The sequence below is a fragment of the Seriola aureovittata genome, chromosome 9, assembly GCF_021018895.1.
Source record: "Seriola aureovittata isolate HTS-2021-v1 ecotype China chromosome 9, ASM2101889v1, whole genome shotgun sequence".
Taxonomy (NCBI): domain Eukaryota; kingdom Metazoa; phylum Chordata; class Actinopteri; order Carangiformes; family Carangidae; genus Seriola; species Seriola aureovittata.
The window spans coordinates 1,374,689-1,395,000 of NC_079372.1; the positions used below are offsets into that span (position 1 = coordinate 1,374,689).

Consider the following 20,312-nt stretch of genomic DNA (forward strand, 5'->3'; position numbering starts at 1 on the left):
GGAGAAGGGTACAAAAGAGTTTCCAAGGCATCAGATATACCATGGAACACAGTGAAGACAGTCATCAACAATTGGAGAAAATATGGCAGTGACATTACCAAGAACTGGATGTCCCTCCATAACTGATGAAAAGACAAGAAGAGAACTGGTGAGGGAGGCTGCCAAGAGGCTACAGCAGTGTTAACCCAGCAAACATACCGTGTGTAGGTTAGGGTTTAGTGTGGGGCAGTGTGGGCAGGGCAAACCCACACATATCCCACATGGGCCCCATGTGGTATAGCCCATGCGGGGTCCAGAGCAGTTTTGATCTTTGGGGCCCCTAAATGGGCGTTCTGTGGGCAAACCACTGGGGTCTTGCCCACTGAAAGCTCACATAGGTGCCCTATGCTTCGTATGGATACTCAAACTTTTTTATTTATGGTCTGTGTTAATGTTGCTGGAATGTTGGTTGTAGGTTGAGTTTTTGGCTCATCATGTTTGGGCCAGAAATAGCTGATATTCAATTTCAAGAAAGTTCACCTGTAGAATGAAAAAGAACATACTGTATATTCTGAACATACTATATTTAAGAATGAACGTGAAGGAAGTATTGTAGCGGGCTATGGTTGAGAAGCCACTAAATAAAATAAATAAATTGAAAAAAAATTGCCAATCCAATTATACAATCAATATTGTAATTAAGATAGAAGGTTGACTGTAAGTAAATGGAAAACAACACACACCGACAAGTTGCTGAATCCTGAGTACAGATATATGACTGATTCACTTAAATAGACATTGGAGTGTGTGTTTCTATTATTGTGTGTGTACAGAGAATAGTGTACAGAGATGCCGAGCTCACTACTTTTGATTGGTGAACATAAAGTATGTGCCAAACGTCTAGAGTTAGCAATGACTGGATGTTGGACTTTCACATTCACAAAGCTAACTATAATACCCATGGATGTGTTAGGTTAAACAACTCACATCCCTGGCACTCACAGGCCTCTCAACTCACGACTTCTTAGAAATATAACTGAAGCAGACAGAAGTGAAGGAAGTTGAAGCAGACAGATTCAAGGGTAAGTTAAAATTTAAACTGGAGTTCCATGTCAGTTGACAAAACGTTAGCTTTAGTATGCTAACGTTAGTATGCTAGCGTTAGCTAACGTTTACATTAGCTAACTTATTTCACTTTGTATTGGTTTGCAGATAATACGGTTAACTAGCACATTGCATCTACCATTTCACCGTAAATGAGTTATTTCGCCCTTTTAATGGGGTGGGGTGGTGTGGGGGGTAAAGGGGAGGCTGGCCTAGCTAGCCACTTAAAGTTTTGTCTTCACTATCTTAACTATCTTCACTATCTAATGTAAATTTGTAATGTAAACTGTTGTCGATTGTAAACTGTTGTAAATTGTAATGTAAAAATGATGGTGCTTGTAGCTTGCTGGCTAGCCTTGCTAATGTTAGCTAATCACTCTGTCAGGTTGTAAAAATGAAAGGAGTGATAGTGGTGGATTATATGGTACAGGAAACACTGACATGTTACACAGTTTAATTATTTGTGTGTAGCCATCCCTTGGGTGCTGGACATAAAGCTAATGTGAAATTGACTTAGTTTGTCTTATCTCTTAGTCAACTATTTCATCTTCACTCTGCTTACTTTTTTTTCAGACGATGACACGCTTGATAGTGGTTCCACAGAGAGGACAATTGTGTGCTATTGTGCTAAGGCAGGTAAAATTTGATCAATTTGTGTTGCTAATAAAACTGACTGAGAGAGAGTCACTAATAACACTGACTGAGAGGGAGTCACTAATAACACTGACTGAGAGGAGTCACTAATAACACTGACTGAGAGGGAGTCACTAATAACACTGACTGAGAGGGAGTCACTAATAACACTGACTGAGAGGGAGTCACTAATAACACTGACTGAGTATGTGCCTCTAGAGGAGTGGCAGCATCTACTTCTTCAGTTGTTTAATCTTGGCATGAGTGACCAACTTGAAGTGTAAGAGTACTGCTATCAAAACTTGCTGTAGTTATTATTGCCTAGACAGCAGTTAATATTTAGGGCTGACATTGTTGTCTTAATGCCACCCAAACTTTCATAGCTGACCTATTACAAGGAAAACTAGTCACACTTTCTTTGGATATACCGCCTACACAGTTTACAGAGTATTTGTAACATATAAACAGGTTATTAGCTGAGATTCAACAGTGTCCCGAGTGTTGAATATTTTTATGTATATGATTATTGAAATGTCACAAATACTCCTCCTCTTTCTTCCCATTAGCACTAAGCATTATTGGGGAGGTTCCATCCTTCATTGTGGTTCATGTGAAGGTCTTGCATAGCCAGTTCAAGAGGATGCAACCATGATTGTATGAGACTGTATCAAACAAGTCTTTGCATGGCGGCAAAAGGACATTGCAGATAGCATGACTGTAGAGGTCACAGTACAGAACTGGGGAAAGTGAAAATGTATCTTAAAGTGATTATTGGCATTAACCCTAACCCATATACCCATAGTGTACTTGTTGCTCTATGCAAGTGTAATATAGCCACCAAGTTTGGTCCATGAAATCCTTCCCTTTCACAAGGACGAAAGTGTCACTGTGAGTGTACTGCTTCCAAACGAATGAAATAGATAAAGACAGGAAAACAACCTGATCTAAACTTTATAGTTCATGTTATAGGATGCACAATAACACACATTTGTATTAGTTTAATTTGGAAAGCTCTTTTCAGCAGGGTTTCCAAGGGTCTGAAAAAGTCTAGGCCTTGAAAAGTCTTAAAAACGTCAAGGTTTTACATACCAGGTCTTAAATAGCTTACGTATAGCATACGTCTCGATTGAGCACTTGTGATCGGATCTCTCTTCCCTGCTTTATATGCAAATAAACAGGTATGCATTGTTGTTCCTAGCCTATTGACAGACGGGTCTGTTGTCAATATGCTTTTGTGTATGTGTGCGTGTGAGTGAGTGAGTGAATGAGAAAGAGGGAGCGAGCGAAAGAGATAGAGAGTGAGTGGGGCACGGAGAGGTTGAGCAAATAATGTGCTGTGCACAGGTCAACAACTGTAGAATCAATAGGGAAGTCTGTAATTCCAATTTTGGAGGGTAATATGCATGTTGTGTCCCCTCAGTACTTCCTATATTAGTTCCTGCCAGGTGACACTGGTTTGCAGTCGCAACCATTGTCTGTTCGATAGATATTCTTTGTTTTTGTATTTATAATATTAATATATCACAGAAAGTGATATGAAACTGATCATAGATCACATGTAACCATTTTTAAACATTTTCCACTACACAAAGTGATGAGTATTCAATGATCAAGTATCTGTTCAATGTACAGTCAAATTTTGTGGATTTGCAGATTTTTTCAATTCCACAGCTTGAGTTACAAGTAACTGTATTATAGTAGTATTGGTTCTTCTTTTCAGATCATTTTCTTGTTGTATTCTGTTGTCTTCATTTGGCTGAAGGGTATTTCTCAATATTGCTTTGTACATATTTTATAAGTGATGGAAAATACATCCTCTTACAATGAAAGATATTGCTAATTTGTAAGCAGTAAATTGTAAAGGCCATATTATCTGATAATTTCTGGGGATAATCTGACGTTTGGAGTCCTGTCTGAATGCTTAGTTTGTTTTTAATATAATAAACAACACCAGGAACAATTCTCCAGGAACTCATACTCATCTCACGTCTTCTAGTCAAAATGCAGGTTTAGTTCCTGTGTTCATCAAATGATTCTTGGTGCCCTGGGGAACATCCTGAGGTAGAAATGCTATACAAGTAGGGAAAACACAACTGTATACTTTGCATTTGACCACCCTTTTTTTTTTGTTTTTACATTTCAGTTGTTGTTTTCTTTCTCACTTAGATGCTGTGAAAAGCAGCCTAGCTGAGGATCTGAAGTGGGACCTTTGATTAAAATGTGGCTCCACAATGCTGGAGACCGGGATGGGGAAGGGACGAAAGGACCAGAAGGTGGGTCCTGAATCCTGAGGGGATTGATTTCTAATGTACTTATTGTGTCATAATAATGTACCTATGTGACTGTTGTTCTGTGAAACATTTTATTCATATTTATTCATTTTATTCACATAGTGTGTCCATAGTGGGCCATGCTGTGGCAGCAGCATGCTTTGGGGCTGTTTTTCTTCAGCTGGAACTGGGGCTTTAATCAAGGTGGAGGGAATGATGAACAGTTCCAAATAACAGTCAGTTTTGGCACAAAACCTTCAGGCGTCTGCTCAAAAGCTGGAGAGGAATATGAATTTTATTTTGCTGATAGACTCCTACACAAAAAGATTTTTTATTTTTATTTCCCCCCCCCTGAAAACATTTCAGTTTGTTTTGAAATTGAATTGGACAGGTTATAGGTCACATAAATTCTGAATTTGTTTTTTTCTTGCTCTCATTTTTTTACCACACAAAAGCGTGGCATTCACAGGGCTGTGTAGACTTTTTTTTATATCCACTGTACGTCTGCAGGTACAGTGGATATAAAAGTAGTAAATAAATAATAAATTTACAAACTTTTTTTTGCTGAATTACACTCACCTACATGTTTAATTTTTTACAGTGTACAAAATTTTACCTTCTACATTGTTTAAAAGATTTGACACCCTGATCATTCATATGGGAAAACTGGTTGAAAAAAGAGTAGGCTAATACCTGAGGAGGATTTGTGCTAAATGTAGTAAAAGCGTACTTGTATCCACTGAAGCAGTTACCAAACTCCAACATATACATATACCAAAAATCACAAACAAACATGTATTAAGATACAAACATTGTAATTAAATGAATGAAAAGGCCTTTATTTGTGTTTGCTGAGCTGAATGAACATTTGTGTTTGTGGTCATCAAAGTGGACGACCGTGCTGGTGCATGTACACGCGAAAGATAGTGAGTCACCCTTATTATAAAAGACTATTATATATTCATGTCAGAAACTGGCTCAGTGCATGTGACAAAGAGAAGGTGATTAATGTTTCATTGGAAATAAAACAGCAAAGCGTCTGAATACTTTTGTCCATCAGTAGTGAAGGTCAGTGTTCCTGTTGAACACAGCAGAAATGTCAAAACAAACCTAAAGAACATTATATGATATTATTATATGCTATACACTGCTCATAATGTGACTCATTAGTGTGTATGGCCTTCACATGCACTCCCGACATCTGGGCATGCTGCTGATGAGTGGGCGGATGGTGTCCTGGGGGATCTCCTCCCAGAACTGGATCAGGGCATCAGTGAGCTCCTGGACGGTCTGCGGTGGTACTTGGCGACGTCAGATGCACCGATACATAACGTCCCATAGGTGCTCAATTGGATTCAGGTCAGGGGAACGTGAGGGCCAGTCAATGGCATCAATGCCTTCGTCATCCAGGAAGTGCCTACACACTCTGGCCACATGAGGCTGGGCGTTGTCCTGCACCAGGAGGAACCCAGGGCCCACTGCACCAGCATGAGGTCCGACAGTCGCTCTGAGGATTTCATCCCAGTACCCAGGTGAAATTGATTCACAAACACTTGTGCTTCCTAAATGGACAGATTGATATCCCTGAAGTTTAACCGACTTGCTGTTACACTGTAATGATTAAGTGTTCCCTTCATTTTTTGAGCAGTGTATGAGTGTTATATAAGACTGACAGATGAAGTCAAATTAATAGAAACAATACACTGACACAGTGGTCTAGTGGGGGTGTTAGACCAGATTTCTTCCTACCATTGTTGGGGGGCTCCTGTGGTTTTGTGGTACCTGAAAGACTTAAGTGTTTGACTCCATGAAAACCAACAACAACAACTGTGCAGAATCAGATACATCAGTGCTCTCATCACAAGAAAATCCTTTTTCTTTATCCATGATTTGCTCACAGATGTCTTCAGCCATGTCCTCGTGTGTCCAGACCAGCTGATTCAGGAGACAGTTTGCACCTGATCAGGACTCGTAGTCTCAGCAGCCAGTCAGACTCTACATGTAGAAGCTCATCCACTCCTCTCAGTCAGTGCAGATCTGCTGATGATGGCTGCAACTAAGTGATTTAGACAGTTCAGTTTAGTCAGCAGGTCATGTGATGACAGATATTATATTATATTACAGCCACTCTGAAAATGAGTTTTCTTTTATGTTTGCCCCAACCTCTCTGTCTTGACTGATTCCAAGTCAGTGACGTAAGATACAACCCCCCCCCCCCACACACACACACACTGAGACATCAGCCACACTAAGAGAGGAGACCAAGAACCTGATGGTGAGCTGAGCTCCAGAGATCCTGTGTGGAGAAGGACAACCATCAAATGTGTTTCCTACAGACTCTGAGAACTGAGACCAAACAGTACAGTCCTGGTCTCATCAGACCAGAGAACCTGGTTTCTATCAGTCTCAGAGTCCTTTAGCTGCTTCTTTACAAACTGTCCCTGAGGAGAAGCTTCATCTGGACTCTGACATGAAGACCAGATCAGTGGAGAGCAATGATGGTTGTTTCTGGAGGTTTCTCTGACGCTCAGCTCACCATCAGGTTCTTGGTCTCCTCTTTTCTCCCTGATGTTTCGGTTAGTTCAGGTCCAGGTCTACAAGAGTCCTGGTTGTTCCAGAGTTGTTCCAGACGACTGCTCTTCTTGAACCTTCAATTTTCTCTTTGTCACCATGGAGAGTTGAGTGAAGACTGATGAGGAGAAAAATTAATTTAAAAGATTTAACATAAAACTTCAACATGTGAAGACTTTCAGAATGAACTGAATTAACATTATTAATTCATCTGAATAATAAGAATAAGAAAACAGATGAAAAGTAGCTGCCGTGTCTTTCACAGACAGTCAGTCCTGGTCCTTCAGAAGTCCATGATGATGAAGATACAGAAAAGTAGAAATGCATGGCAGTAATAGCACATTGTCAGTTTTTAACAGCCCCCCCCCCCCAAACATTCACAAATCATTTTTCCAGGGGAGCTCATATCATGTTTAGAGGAGCAGAGAACAGTCCTGAGGGTCTGGGGGCCGTCAGCTGCTTCAAACTAAGCTGCACTCAAAAGTAAAGGGGCAGCAAGAGAAACGACTCAGCAGGTGAAAGCTGCTCGTTAGTTTCTACATAGTGTTTGTTCTTGTCGTGAAATAATATAATATTAAAGTTCAGTCCTTAATTAGTATAATACAAACATTGTACCAAAGGGATCTCGTGCAGACTGAAGATATTATTCAACATCATCATCATCATCATCATCATCATCATCATCATCATCATGCTGTCCACTTTTACTCCTGTGAAAAATTGCTCCATGAATAGGCGCTTCACACAGCTCTTTAGCAAACGAAATGCATCTTGCATGGTGGATCTGATCCACAAAATGGCAACATTGATCCTGGAGGTTTCTCTGAGCCTCATGAAGGTCCCATGCTCTGCTGGTGTGAGAGCCCGGCTTGTTCTTGCTGTAATGGCCTGTGAAAAAACAAGTTAGCGATGCTTTGGCCGGAGCCGTAACACGCCAGCCGACAGTAAAAAATACCAAACCATAAGAAATTGGCTATGTCTCCAGAGCCGGATTTGAGTTCTGAGATGTTTGAGTTTGTGTTTGTGTCTTGGCTCAGTGTGACTGATGATGATGATGATGATGATGATGATGCTAAATATGGTCATATCACTAGAGGGACAATGAAATGCGGCATATAAACACTAACTGCAGACAGCTGGTCACCTCAGCCTCCTCTGGTCCTCAGTGTTCTCCAGGACGAGGATCCGGTGGTGTGTCCTCCGGGGCCTCCGGGGCCCGGTGACATGTTACCTATGGAGTGTGGTTCCTGACCATGTGAACTCCAGTGTGTCAGCTCCGCTGCAGTTTTGTTTGGTTCAGCTCACACACCATGTCTCTGTATCAAATACTACTCATAATCTTAATTAGTGAGGTTTGGCCACGGTGGCCAGAACAGTCAGTGGCCCCTCACAACTCAAAATGGATGTTCAAATTGTATGGAAATAATTCCCTCCATTAGAAATCGGATTAGTGTTTGAGCTAACGTTTGTGTTTCACTTGTTTAGTGAGACCTCCATGCTTTCTGATCCAGAAGAAAAACAGCTGCTCATTTAGAGGAGATGAGATGAGGTGACAAGGAGAGGAGAGGAGAGGAGAAAAGGAGAGGAAATAAGGAGATGAGAGGAGAGAGGAGAGGAGAGGAGATGAGAGGAGAGGAAACGAGAGAGGAGAGGAGAGGAAATGAGGAGAGGAAACAAGGAGAGGAGAGGAGGCCCCTGGTCTCGCAGTTCGGGGCCACATATAGAAGAACCACACGCTGCTCATAGACCAGGAGCTGGTTCAGAGACCAGGAGCTGGTTCAGAGACCAGGAGCAACTCTTAGACCAGGAGCTGGTTCAGAGACCAGGAGCTGGTTCAGAGACCAGGAGCAACTCATAGACCAGGAGCTGGTTCAGAGACCAGGAGCAACTCATAGACCAGGAGCTGGTTCAGAGACCAGGAGCTGGTTCAGAGACCAGGAGCAGCTCATAGAACAGGATCTGGTTCAGAGACCAGGAGCTGGTTCAGAGACCAGGAGCAACTCATAGACCAGGAGCAGCTCATAGACCAGGAGCTAGTTCAGAGACCAGGAGCAGCTCATAGACCAGGAGCAGCTCATAGACCAGGAGCTGGTTCAGAGACCAGGAGCAACTCATAGACCAGGAGCAGCTCATAGACCAGGAGCTAGTTCAGAGACCAGGAGCAGCTCATACACCAGGAGCTGGTTCAGATGTGGTCAGACACTGGTCTGCTGCTGTAAATAACTGTTGTTGTTGCTGAGTTTCTCGGGAGGAGGTGGAGGTCATGTTGTTTGCAGCAGACTCTTGTGGGACTTTCGCTGTGGTGAACTGGGGCATTGTGGGGCATCAGACTGTTCATGGCTCAGTCACCAAGATCGATTAAGTGAAACCAATCGACATACAGCGTGTGAAATGGGGGCTGCTACTTTCAAGTGTCTCACACTGACTCTTTGTGAAGATGAGGCTGATCTAACTGATTAATACACAAACAAGCAGCCAGCCCGTCACATGATGCTGAGGCTGCAGGACAATGTGTGTCAGTGAGGACGGGTTGGACACGGACTTTCATCAGTGCTGAATGTCTCTGTCTGAACTCTGTCCTCCCACTGGGACCAGCAACAGTCTAGGTCTGGGTTTCTTTCTCTCACTGTGTCTTTAGTACCTGCAGTGGAGTCCAGTGGGGCCCCTCTTGGCCGGGGCCCTTAAACTGGAACATAGCGTAGCTGTGAGCCAATGTCAACAGTTACGTTCACCTGTGACTACTGAGTAAGCTAGTTAGTTAACCAACAAGAGATTATCAGCTGTTTTGAAGGAGTAAGTGACAAAACTAAAGCAACTGTCACAAACTGTCACAGACTGTGACTGAGGAGAGCCTTCGTCTGGACCCTCGGACATAAAGAGCACATCAGCTGCAGTGATGCTTTTTTCTGGAGGTTTCTAATACGTTATCCTGATGAGACTGACGAGGAGAAAATGAATTTAGATGATTTTATGTGAAGTGAATGAACCGCGGTCTGTGGTTGGTTCCACAGTGTTAATGAGAATTGATTTTACATGTCAGATTAAATCACGTTTCTCCAGATGTTCCAGGCAGTTGAGTTAAGTGAAGGTATGAATGCACATGAAAACACAGTTTAATGTGCAGTCACAGGTAGCTACAGGTACGACCATATAACTGCTGAAGCCTCTTCATCCTGGAGGCCATGTTGTTGTTTAGTAGCAATGATTACTTATTGAGTTTGGACCCCTGCCGATAACTTTTCTTTTGTTTTTTACTGTTGTTTTCTTTTTTTCTTTCCTTTTTTCTTTTCTTTCTTTCTTTTTTTCTGTTCACTTTGTAATGGTAATATGTTACAGTGCATGTTGTAAATGATTAAATAAATGAATAAAGGTCCAGGTTTTCATAGGGACAGCTGGACAACTTCAGACATGTTGCTGTTGATATCAGCCAACCTCCTGAGGCCCTCAGCTCTGAGTATGCTGTAAAGTCTGTGGGCAGTCATTTCACATATGGCTGCTTTCCTCCTTTATAGACAACACGAACAAGGTTGTTAATACTTCACTTTTGTCTGTGTCAGCACTGACTGGCTTTGTACACTCTTACAGTACCAGTGCAGCTGAACTCTTTGAGTTCCCTGGATGGTGGGGGTCTATGTCAGACACATTTTCTCCCGTTAAATGTAGAATGTCTGTTTAAGGATCTGGGAAAACGACTGTAGGAGTCTCCTTTTTGATTTCACTCACTGTGGGTGGAGACAGTTTGAAATGACCCATCCGTCCTCCCAGCAGGATCACTGTCTGTTCTGCTGTAAATACTCTGACCTGACACCACTGTGGTGAAGCTTTGGTTAGGTTTGATAAAACGATTCCAGGTCCTCTCACAGTCCTCTTACGAGCCTTTTACGGGGCTTTCAGCCATATTACAATGTGTCACATGATTGCAAGTCAACATAATACGTCTTTTTATGTCGCTATCATTTCAGGTGAGAACTCCAGGTGAGAACATCTAATTTCACTTTGAGATACTGAAAAAAATCTAATGGTGCATCTCTGAGTTCTAATATTTGACCATCGTTGAGCAAGATGGAACAGAATTGGCAAATACAAATAAAATAGTGGGACACAGGCAGTCAGTTTCAGATGCACATCAGTTTGTTATGTTGTTCAGTATTAATATATTTAATACATGTTGCTTTACAGCCCATATTTTAAGAAGAAAAGAAAAGTCCACCACTTTTTTAACTGGTCAAAATGTCTGGAGTGACTCTTGCAGTAGTTGGGGTATAATTGCACGATACAGACAGCACACCTTTAATATATACATATACAGTATATGTATGTGTGTGTACATAACAAATGCATATGCTTCCACACATTGTCAGAACCAAGCAAAGTGAAGCAGCTTTTAGTTTATGCTCCTCACCTGTGGAACAAACTTCCTGAACACCTGAGCTCTGCTGAAACTGTCGGCTCAGTTAAATAAAAAAAAAATCTCTGTTCACTGTCAGCAGAGACTCAACTACAAGAACCACCTCAACTGGCATCTTTTCATCTTTAAAGTTATAATCGGTAACTTTTCCACAGTAAAATGTCTAGAAACAAAGTAGACCTGTGCTTATCCCAAATGTTTCCATTAATTCTCAAACCAGAGAAATCTGTGATTTTAATCATGGTAAAATTTCATTGGTCATGTGTCGGTGTGTTTGTCTGCCAGAAGCTCAACATTGACTTTTATCTAGTTTTAAGCGACATACAATTTTTACACCTTGGTGGTTTTCAGCTCTATATTTGAACCAGATGAAGGATTTTAGTCGTCGGACGTCTGGATCTGAAGTTATCAGAGAAACAAACTGAGGAAATGTTGGACAGCTCAGCTCCCAGCTGCTGGAGACATCCTGTCCTGTGTCTCTGAAGAGCGTCGGTGAATCTCTGAAGTTTAAAGTGAAACTGCTTTCTGGGTGTTTCTATTGGTTTTAACCTCCTGGTGTGTTTGTTATGGAGAGGAGGACACCTCTGTGGATAATTCAGCTGCTGGTAAAAACCTGCTGAACATCTGGTTCATAAGTTATCAATCAGAACAAATGTTAGAATAAATCTCAGCTCCAACTCTTCCCTGAGTCTCTGTCCTCCGTACAGCGTCGCTCAAACACTGACTTTAAATGTCAAACTGCTTTATTCAGTGTTTTTAACAGTTTGAATCACCAGGTCTGTTTGATTTCCTGAACCACTGACATTGAAGGAATCCAAACCGGGAGGAGCTTATGGTGATGGTGTTGAAGACAACAACTCCCATTATCCCACGCTATTTCATGACATCACCCAATACCGTCTTTTGTTTCTTTTGTTTGTAGGTAAAAGCAAAAACAATATGATAAAAACTAAACCAATAGGTAAAAGATACCCCTAGAGGTAGTTTCATACTCTGTGTTTAAGTATTGAGCTTCTTCTTTTTTTGCATTTGCTTGTTTTAATGTCTTTATCTCTGCAGCACTTGATGTCAGTGCTAATTAATTTGCAAGAAAGACTGTGGTGTTTGTGTGTGTGTCACCCTCCCCAGCACCATCAAAAAGGGTGGTTATTTCTGGGGCAGCATGGGATTATGTCCAGTGCAGATAAAACTGACAGAGATACAGTAGACCTGTAGGGAAAATGTTGTGGAGCAGCAGAAGGAGGCTGAACCTGGTGTGATCAGAACCTGTGGTGTCAGGAACAGAGGTTGTGTAGAGTTGGTTGCCTCAGAGCCAAGGTGCTGTTTAGCAGAAAGATTAACACTGAAATTGTGAAAAAAAAAATAATTTTGGCTTAAAGAGAAAGCTTCTTACCTGATTTTACGTAAATCTTAATATGTCTTATTTAATTTTTTAATTTGTTTTGATTGTGTTTAAAGTTGCTCCAGGCAAGTGTTTAAAAATCCTTTGCTGTGATTGTTATTTTGTTTAACATGGTTTTCACACATACACTCATTCACTCATCAACTCTTACTTCCTCATGAGAAATGTGGATCAGGCCTTGAGCCCCACCACCTGCTTGCTTCAGGCGGACAGGTGAAAGAGCAGAGGAGTGTGTTGAGACCAGAATCAGAGATTAGCAGACGTATCAGAACGGTTAACATAGTTAGCATCTTTTATTTTTTATGTCGTTTGTTAGCTTGTAACTGACACTAGAATATGGATGGATGGCAAACGCACACACTTAAAAACACTTGGACCTGCTGATTGTCACTGAAGCACTTGTGTGTAGGTGCTGCGCTGTGATCAAACAAAGCGGAAGACATCGACAGACAGACAGAGGCCTTAGTTCCATCTCTTACCTGCTGCTTTATAAGGTTGTAAATACAACTTTGGGACAGTGAGAGAGAGAGAGAGAGAGAGAGAGAGAGAGAGAGAGAGAGAGAGAGAGATGAAATGAACAGCTGATTCTACATGCATCCTCTTGCTGACTGAATATTGCTATAATATAATAATATAATATTGCTTGAGTGAATATTGAATAGTGAATTAATTAATGCTTTATTTGTGATGACAATTTTGTTTTAACAGCACAGTATCCGAGGAAGTGTGAGAGAGAATGGTGAGCAAAACAGAACACACTCACTCTTTGGTTACTTTCTTTGGAGCAACGCAGATCTTAGACATATATTAGACTTATATACATCTACATTTCATAAACCATCATTTGCCATCCATCCATATTCTACTGCTTATCCGTGTGTGGGTCGCAGGGGCAGCAGTCTGTGCAAGGCTGCCCTGACGTCCGTCTCCCGCACTCATCTTTGCCAACTATCAGAGAGCCTCTCTGTTTGGAGAGTGAGCCGCTAGCCGCCATGCAGACTGCTGGTAAAACGGATCCGTTGCATCTCATCTGCAGGTTGGTGCTCCTGTTAGTGCTGGAGCTCCGGTAAACATTGGTAAATGTGTGTTTTTAAAACGTATTTAACGCTCTGACACCGCAGCTAAAGGTAGTTAGAATGGCTTCGGTGGTTAAACCCCTTTCACAGTGGACCGGGAGGCACAGCATGATGACGTTACATGAAGTGGGTGTAACTTCAAGTATTGCAGCCTACCAGTCTTCAGGCAGATCCCTCTCCTTCAAAAAGAAAAAGCAAAAGCAATAAGGGAAAAACAAAAGCAATATGGTTAAAGCAAAAGCAATAGAGGAAGAGCAGAAGCAATACGGTAAAGGAAAAGCAATAGATGAAAGCAAAAGCAATAGGTAAAAGCCAAAGCAATGCGGTTAAAGCTAACAATACGATAAAAGCAAATGGAATAATGGAGCAATAGGGGAAAGTCAAAAGCAAAAACAATGCAGTAAAAGCAAAAGAAATAGTTAAAAGCAAAAGCAAAAACAATATGTAAAGCAAAAACAATTGATGAAAGCAAAAGCAATAGGTAAAAGCAAAAGCAATATATAAAATCTACTTACTTATTCTTTTACAGATGTATTGTTTTTTATGGCAGCGGTCCCCAACCCCCGGGCCCCGGACCGGTACCAGTCCGTGGGTCGTTTGGTACCGAGCCGCACAGAAAGAATAAATAACTTACATTATTTCCGTTTTATTTATTATCCAAGTCTGAACAATGTTTTATTTTGTTGTATTCATCCGCCACACCTTAAAGGCCGGTCCGTGAAAATATTGTCTGACATTAAACCGGTCCGTGGCGCAAAAAAGGTTGGGGACCGCTGTTTTATGGTACTCCTATGACTCCATAGACTAGCATGCTTGGCACTATACAACGCTAACAGTGCACTGATAACCTTCATCAAAAAGTCACTGCAGCTGTGGAAAACAACACTGGAAGTCAACTCCAAGGTCATCACACAGGTCACCGCCAAGTGCAGTATATGCCAAGGTGATGTTCTGCATAGGCCTGAAACCCCTCAGCCAGATCATTGCAAATAGTGGATATGGATACAGATTCAGAAGTGGAGTGACCATCAGCTACCTCCTATTCATGTGTTGTTGTGAACATTTTGTGTAATTTTTGACATAGTTGAAGGTACTAGTGTTGATTGTTGGGGACTGGCCAGGCATTAGAGTACTGATTGAATTTCACACATAGGAAGAAACTGTTAAGTTCATCAACAAGGGTGCTGCTTCCTGTGTTTTTTTTTTTTTTTTTTTAAATTAGCATAGTTAGACAATTTTGGTTCATTTTTCTTTTTAGGATAGAAATTGAGTTTTTCAACTCCCTTCAGGTAGAGTCCTATTTTGGTTATATTCTGTTTTTTTTTTTTAATTTAAGCAGCATCCATTTTGCCCTGTACCCCTCCTTTAGTTATCCTCACCTTTTTGGTACTGTAGTTTACTTATTTAATCCTCCTGATTACTTGTTGCCTCCTTTTTTCTCTAACTGGGTCGTAACATAAATGAGGGCTCATCCGCTCATCTGTAAAAATGCCCGGTACCAAATGCATTGTAGTTTGAAGGTTTTTGTGTGAAGGTTTTCTTTAGTGAAAAAAAAGAATTGTTTGTTTAGGTGAGTTAATTTGATTCATGTCTTCTTCGATCTGGACCAGTTTTTAGACAATCCCTCTTTTAGTTTGATTGAAACCTGTCGTAAGGATGATTTGGCACAAATTGCAAATTACTTCAGCCTTACATACCCGAAACAAATACTCAAGAAAGAGCTTATGACTCTCTAAGTTGTTGGAACGGGAGGCTATCGTGTTGCCAGCGCAATCAGTACCAGAGCTTGCTGTGCTTTAAGATGGCACCCCGACTGAAGAGACGGGCAGGGAAAAGGTTGAGGGTGAACCTCACTGTGATCGAGCAGCCAGAGTGCAGATTGGTGAGAGAGATGGGCGGGTGAAAACACAAGTTGCACTATGATCCCATGTCTTGTATCAGTGCTGTGTCGTAAGAAGAGGCTAAAATTAAAGTCCGCCCCACTCATCTCCAGGTGGAGGTCCAGGAAAAAGCACCGAACAGACAAAGGCTGAAAATTGAAGCTGACGTAGCCATAAGACTGCGTATGTAGATGAGTATGTACTGAAACACAGTTTTTTCATCAGTCTCTGTTGAGAAGCTGCGTCATGCTCTACAAAATACTACCATTCTTAACTACTAAGTCCAAAGGCAAAAGGTTAAAAGGTGCAATGTCGAAGATCTGGCTAGAATTTTAGTTGATCAAAAAATTAACTAACACTGTCAACAGTTTGTGAATTGAGTCACAGTGAGATGTCATGACCAAGGCCTCCATCTACTGTATTTCAGAGATAGTTAATGAAATTAGCTTGCTATCCAGCCAGCCCTGACCCACCCCCTATTGTAATACCACTTTGTGACCCTAGATGCTGTGTGAGTCAGTGTAGTGTGTAGTCTGCCCTCAGTCCCACTACAGCTCCCGACTAGCATCACAGAAACACAGAGATGGCTGAAGCTCCATCCCAAAGGACCACTCAAGACGACAGGAAACCACGTTCAATGGTAAAGAAAAGAAGAAAACACTAGTAAATCTTGGTGTGTCTTCCCACTGCTGGAGACAGCTTTTGCTGAATAAAGAAATGCGGTGTGATGTTAACTTTTCTTTTAGAAACAGACGTTTTAGCGGTTCAGTAGAACTGAGCCTGTTCCTGTTAGCTGTTGTCTAGCTAGTTACGTCAGTAACTTTAGGCTTATTCTATAATGACTGTACATTGAGATTGTATAGATGCAGTAGACAGAGTCAATACATGTTGATTGGTTCATAAACACTTTACATTACTATTATGAGATCAGGCAGGATTGAAAGTTCACTAGGCCTTTACATTTTTCTGAGGAGATTTCAGCATCCCCTTGTCTTTCTCAGGACCTGAGCCAGTACAGACACCGCCTCCACCTGTCCCACCAACACCAACGGCAGAGAGTGTACAGACACATTGAGGAGGGTCCAGGTGAATCTATCATTCACTTTTACAAGTCAGACAAAGACACTGATCCAGAACCAGCGGGTTCAGGATCTGCTTCTTCCCCTCAGCTGTCACCCTGCTCCACGCTGCACCACTTGTCTATACCACTGTGATTATATCAGAGCCACATTGTATACATGTTCATACTGCTGATTCAGAAAAATTAATAATTATACCACAGTTGCACTGCCTATGTGGTTATTCATTTTACAGTATATACATATTGGTAATACTATCTATTGTTTATTGGTTATATAGTGTGTACATTAAATTCTCATCATACCACTTGTTGTTTACTCTTCATTTCCTTACATTTACATTTCATAATATTCATACTGTTACTCGTGTTCACATTGTGTATATCTCAGCGTATGCATGCCAATATTCATACTGTATTTATTTTAGCATATTCATATCTATCCTCACTATTTATTATACACACACAACACACCTAACATGATGGAATATAAAGAACCTTTATGATCTAAACAAATTGTCCTATCACGTTAGTCTGTACGGAGCCGTTTCTTGCTATATGAGCACTATACAGATGCATAGGGCCCCCGGCCACTAGGGGGCCCCCAACCTGCAAGTTCAGCCTCATTATATTTGGGGAGAATTACATTTACCTGTCTTTATTTGTAGCCAGCCAAGCTGTGGCTTGTGTTTGTGGGGTAATCAAGTCAAAAGCAATAATGTTTAATGTTTAAAATTTTTCTGTCTGCTACTTTTCCCCTGCTGGCTAGCTTAGCAAGGCTAGTCTCAGCTAAATTGATAAGTTGGCTAGCTCAGCTAGCTGGCTATGATTGTTTGTATGCAAATAAACCCAGCTTTATACACTGTGCGCTTTTATGAAAGGGCTAAAATAAAATTGTCATTTGAATGGACTGTGCTTTGGGACTGATTGACTGAAGAGACACCCGTTGTCAGATTATAGCAGGCTGCAGTGCGTTTAGTTGCGGCAGCTTGGTAACATTAGGGAGGGTGTTTTGTTGGGCAAGCAGCTTGGATGTCGTCGTCCAGTGGGTGTCGCCGCTCAGTCATAGACCTCCTATGCTGTTGAATATTTGCCACGGTAACATTACTTTAGGATTGTTTTTATGATTAATGTATTTTTTTTTATTATTGTATAAGCTTAGTGTGTTGTCTTTTTATAGGCTTATAATGTGAAGTTTGCTTTATTAATAAAACTTATTATTGTTAGTAGTAGTAGCTGTATAGCAGTGGATTATTCATATAGCACTATGAATTTTGAATGATCCTTGTGTTAAAGATTGTCCTATTCTCTCTCCTATTGTTTTTTTTTCTGGGGGGGGGGCTTTTTTTGTGCCTTTATTGGACAGGACAGTAGAGAGAGACAGGAAATGGGGAGGCAGAGAGAGGGGGAATGACATGCAGCAAAGGCCGCCAATGCAGGACTTGAACCGGGGCCGACTGCAGCGAGGACTGTAGCCTCTACACATGGGGCGCCTGCTTAGACCACTACACCACACGACGATCGATCTCCTATTGCATTTTGTATATACTGTATATTTTGTGGTTGCTTGACAGTTCTGCTGATTTAGTTGCAGTCTTTGCCACATTTATTACAATATTTATTGTGACAATGTTGTTTGCTAGTTGGAACAAACCTGCCTCTATTCCTTCAATAGAGATAAGTTTTTGAAGAATCATAATAACACAAATGAAAGTAAATTGAATGTATGCTATACTGTATATGACTGCTAGTTCTGCCCTCAGTAAGAACACAAGGTAAGACCATATCATCAGTTAGATACAAGTTGTCCACTTTGTCATGCCCTGCAAAACATAGGTAAAAATATTCCCTCTATATCATATAGCGCTCATCACTAATTTACCATCGTTTGTGTTCAGATGAGAGCAGAAAAAGCCTGAAAGTGGCAACATAACTGAAATTGTATAATATGAATATTTTCTTACGATCAATTTCGCTTGGTAACCTAAGGAGCTTTGTCTTTGCAGGTGCAAAGATGATGACATCATTGACGACTTTGCTTTTAAAAAAGCCAGGAAGCAGAAGTTTTGAGGAAGATAATGAAAACATAAGACAGATCATACAGATCATGATCACAAAGTAGTGTGATCATGTTATACAGTTACATATGGTTCATTTCAAACTACAGTTATTATTCTTACTGTTGTTTTTTTTATTTATATTATTTGCACTTTAAAATAGATGCTGGTTTATTACATTATTATTCTAGGTAATAGCCAATTTTATTTTCTGTTCAACTTGTGCAATGGCCTAAAACATCAAACTGTGATTATACAGATCACGATCACAGAAACAGATCTAAAATGGTCATGAAGGGGTTGTAGTGTTACATGTAGTGTTACCTTACTACCTGCAACAGTAGTATATTATTGATATGGATGCTGGTTCATTGTATTTTTATTACCGAACAGACTTATTAAGTAATAGCCTAATTTATATTCTGTTCATCTGGGAAATGGCCCAATTTATTTATTTATTTGACTGTTTTAGGTGGGAGGGGAGAGAATTTTTATGTTGAGTTATGTTTTTTGTTTAAGAACTTTGTTCATAAAATTTAAAATAAACATTTTTGAGTAAACTGCTGCATCTGTTGCATTTATTGACATAGAGGAGCCTCATCATTTACCTTTTATCATCATTTTCTGTAGGTTTAAATTGCTTGGGTCAACTCCAGATGTTTAATTGAGAGAGTTTTTTCACAAATTTAGCCTTTTTCCTATTAAAGTGTAACAGATTGATGGATCTCCATGGATCATCTTAAAGGGTTTGGAATCCCCCCATCGTAGTTTGAGAAAATAGGGGCCCCCAAACAACATCTTGCATAGGTCCCCCAAAAAGCTAGAAATTGTCCTTCGTCTGTATCAGGACCAGAATTACAGTCCAATCATCACGGACCAGCACCTGCTTTTTCTTCTGTATCCTCATCAACCACCACCAACAACATAACAGTAACACCTTATTGTCCCTGCACAGAACAGATATTGTCTATACTGTCATCTATTGCACATCCCCTAATCAATACCTTGATTGAGTTTGTCATTCTAAAGCACTTTTTGTTCAGTATCTTTTTCATTGTTTAATTTTTTTACATATGTACATATTTATCTTTTTGACTGTTGCAGTATTTTACATTTTTATTGTTATTTCCTGTTAATATGTTTATCGGATACTTCACCAAACACCGAGCCAGATATCTTGTAAGTAAAAACCTACCTGACAATAAACCTTATTCTCTGATTCTGCCTTTGTGATGATGTCATCATCCCTTCCTCATGCTGCTGTAGCCTGACACCCATGTGTCATGCAGTGTCCCTTTACCTTCATATTTTTATAGGTAAATAAAAACATACTGTATAACAAGTACTCATAAATTGTTTCAGTGCTGTCAACAATTTTAGCTATCAACAAGAAACACACATATAAATAATAAATTATAAGGAACATAGGGAAAACAGCAAAATGATTAACTGGACTGGGGTAGAGGAGGTGAAATGTTGCCCCCTAGAGAGGTGGATTGATAGCATGATCTTATACATTACACCTTTAAAACCAGTTCTAAGTCACAATTCTGAGTTTAAAGTCAAAACTCTAAATGTAGAGTCAGAATTGTAGATAAAGGATATGGAGTTCAACATCCCATACCAGCTGAGCTGAAGAAGCCGCACTGTGGATGCAGAGGCAGGACTAAGCTAAAGGCTAGGAGATGGAGATATAAGTCTTTTCTACCATCGATCCTCATGGCAAATATATCAACTCCCTGGCTAACAAGTGTGATGAACTGGAGGCACTTGTGAAGAACCAGCGAGCATATTGTGAGTGTCATAGGACGGCCAACACTGAGAACTTGAGTTTTTATGGGCCCATACAGCTGA

The 20,312-nt window shown here is 40.7% G+C and overlaps 1 long non-coding RNA gene across 1 annotated transcript; it reads left to right on the forward strand.

Moving 5' to 3' along the window:
- The first annotated feature begins 907 nt into the window (after nucleotides 1–907).
- On the forward strand, nucleotides 908–10,049 carry LOC130174995 (uncharacterized). The gene is made up of 4 exons (XR_008828669.1): nucleotides 908–1,061; nucleotides 1,657–1,719; nucleotides 3,883–5,518; nucleotides 8,043–10,049. It is a non-coding gene; the product is annotated as an uncharacterized LOC130174995 (long non-coding RNA).
- The last annotated feature ends 10,263 nt before the right edge of the window (nucleotides 10,050–20,312 follow it).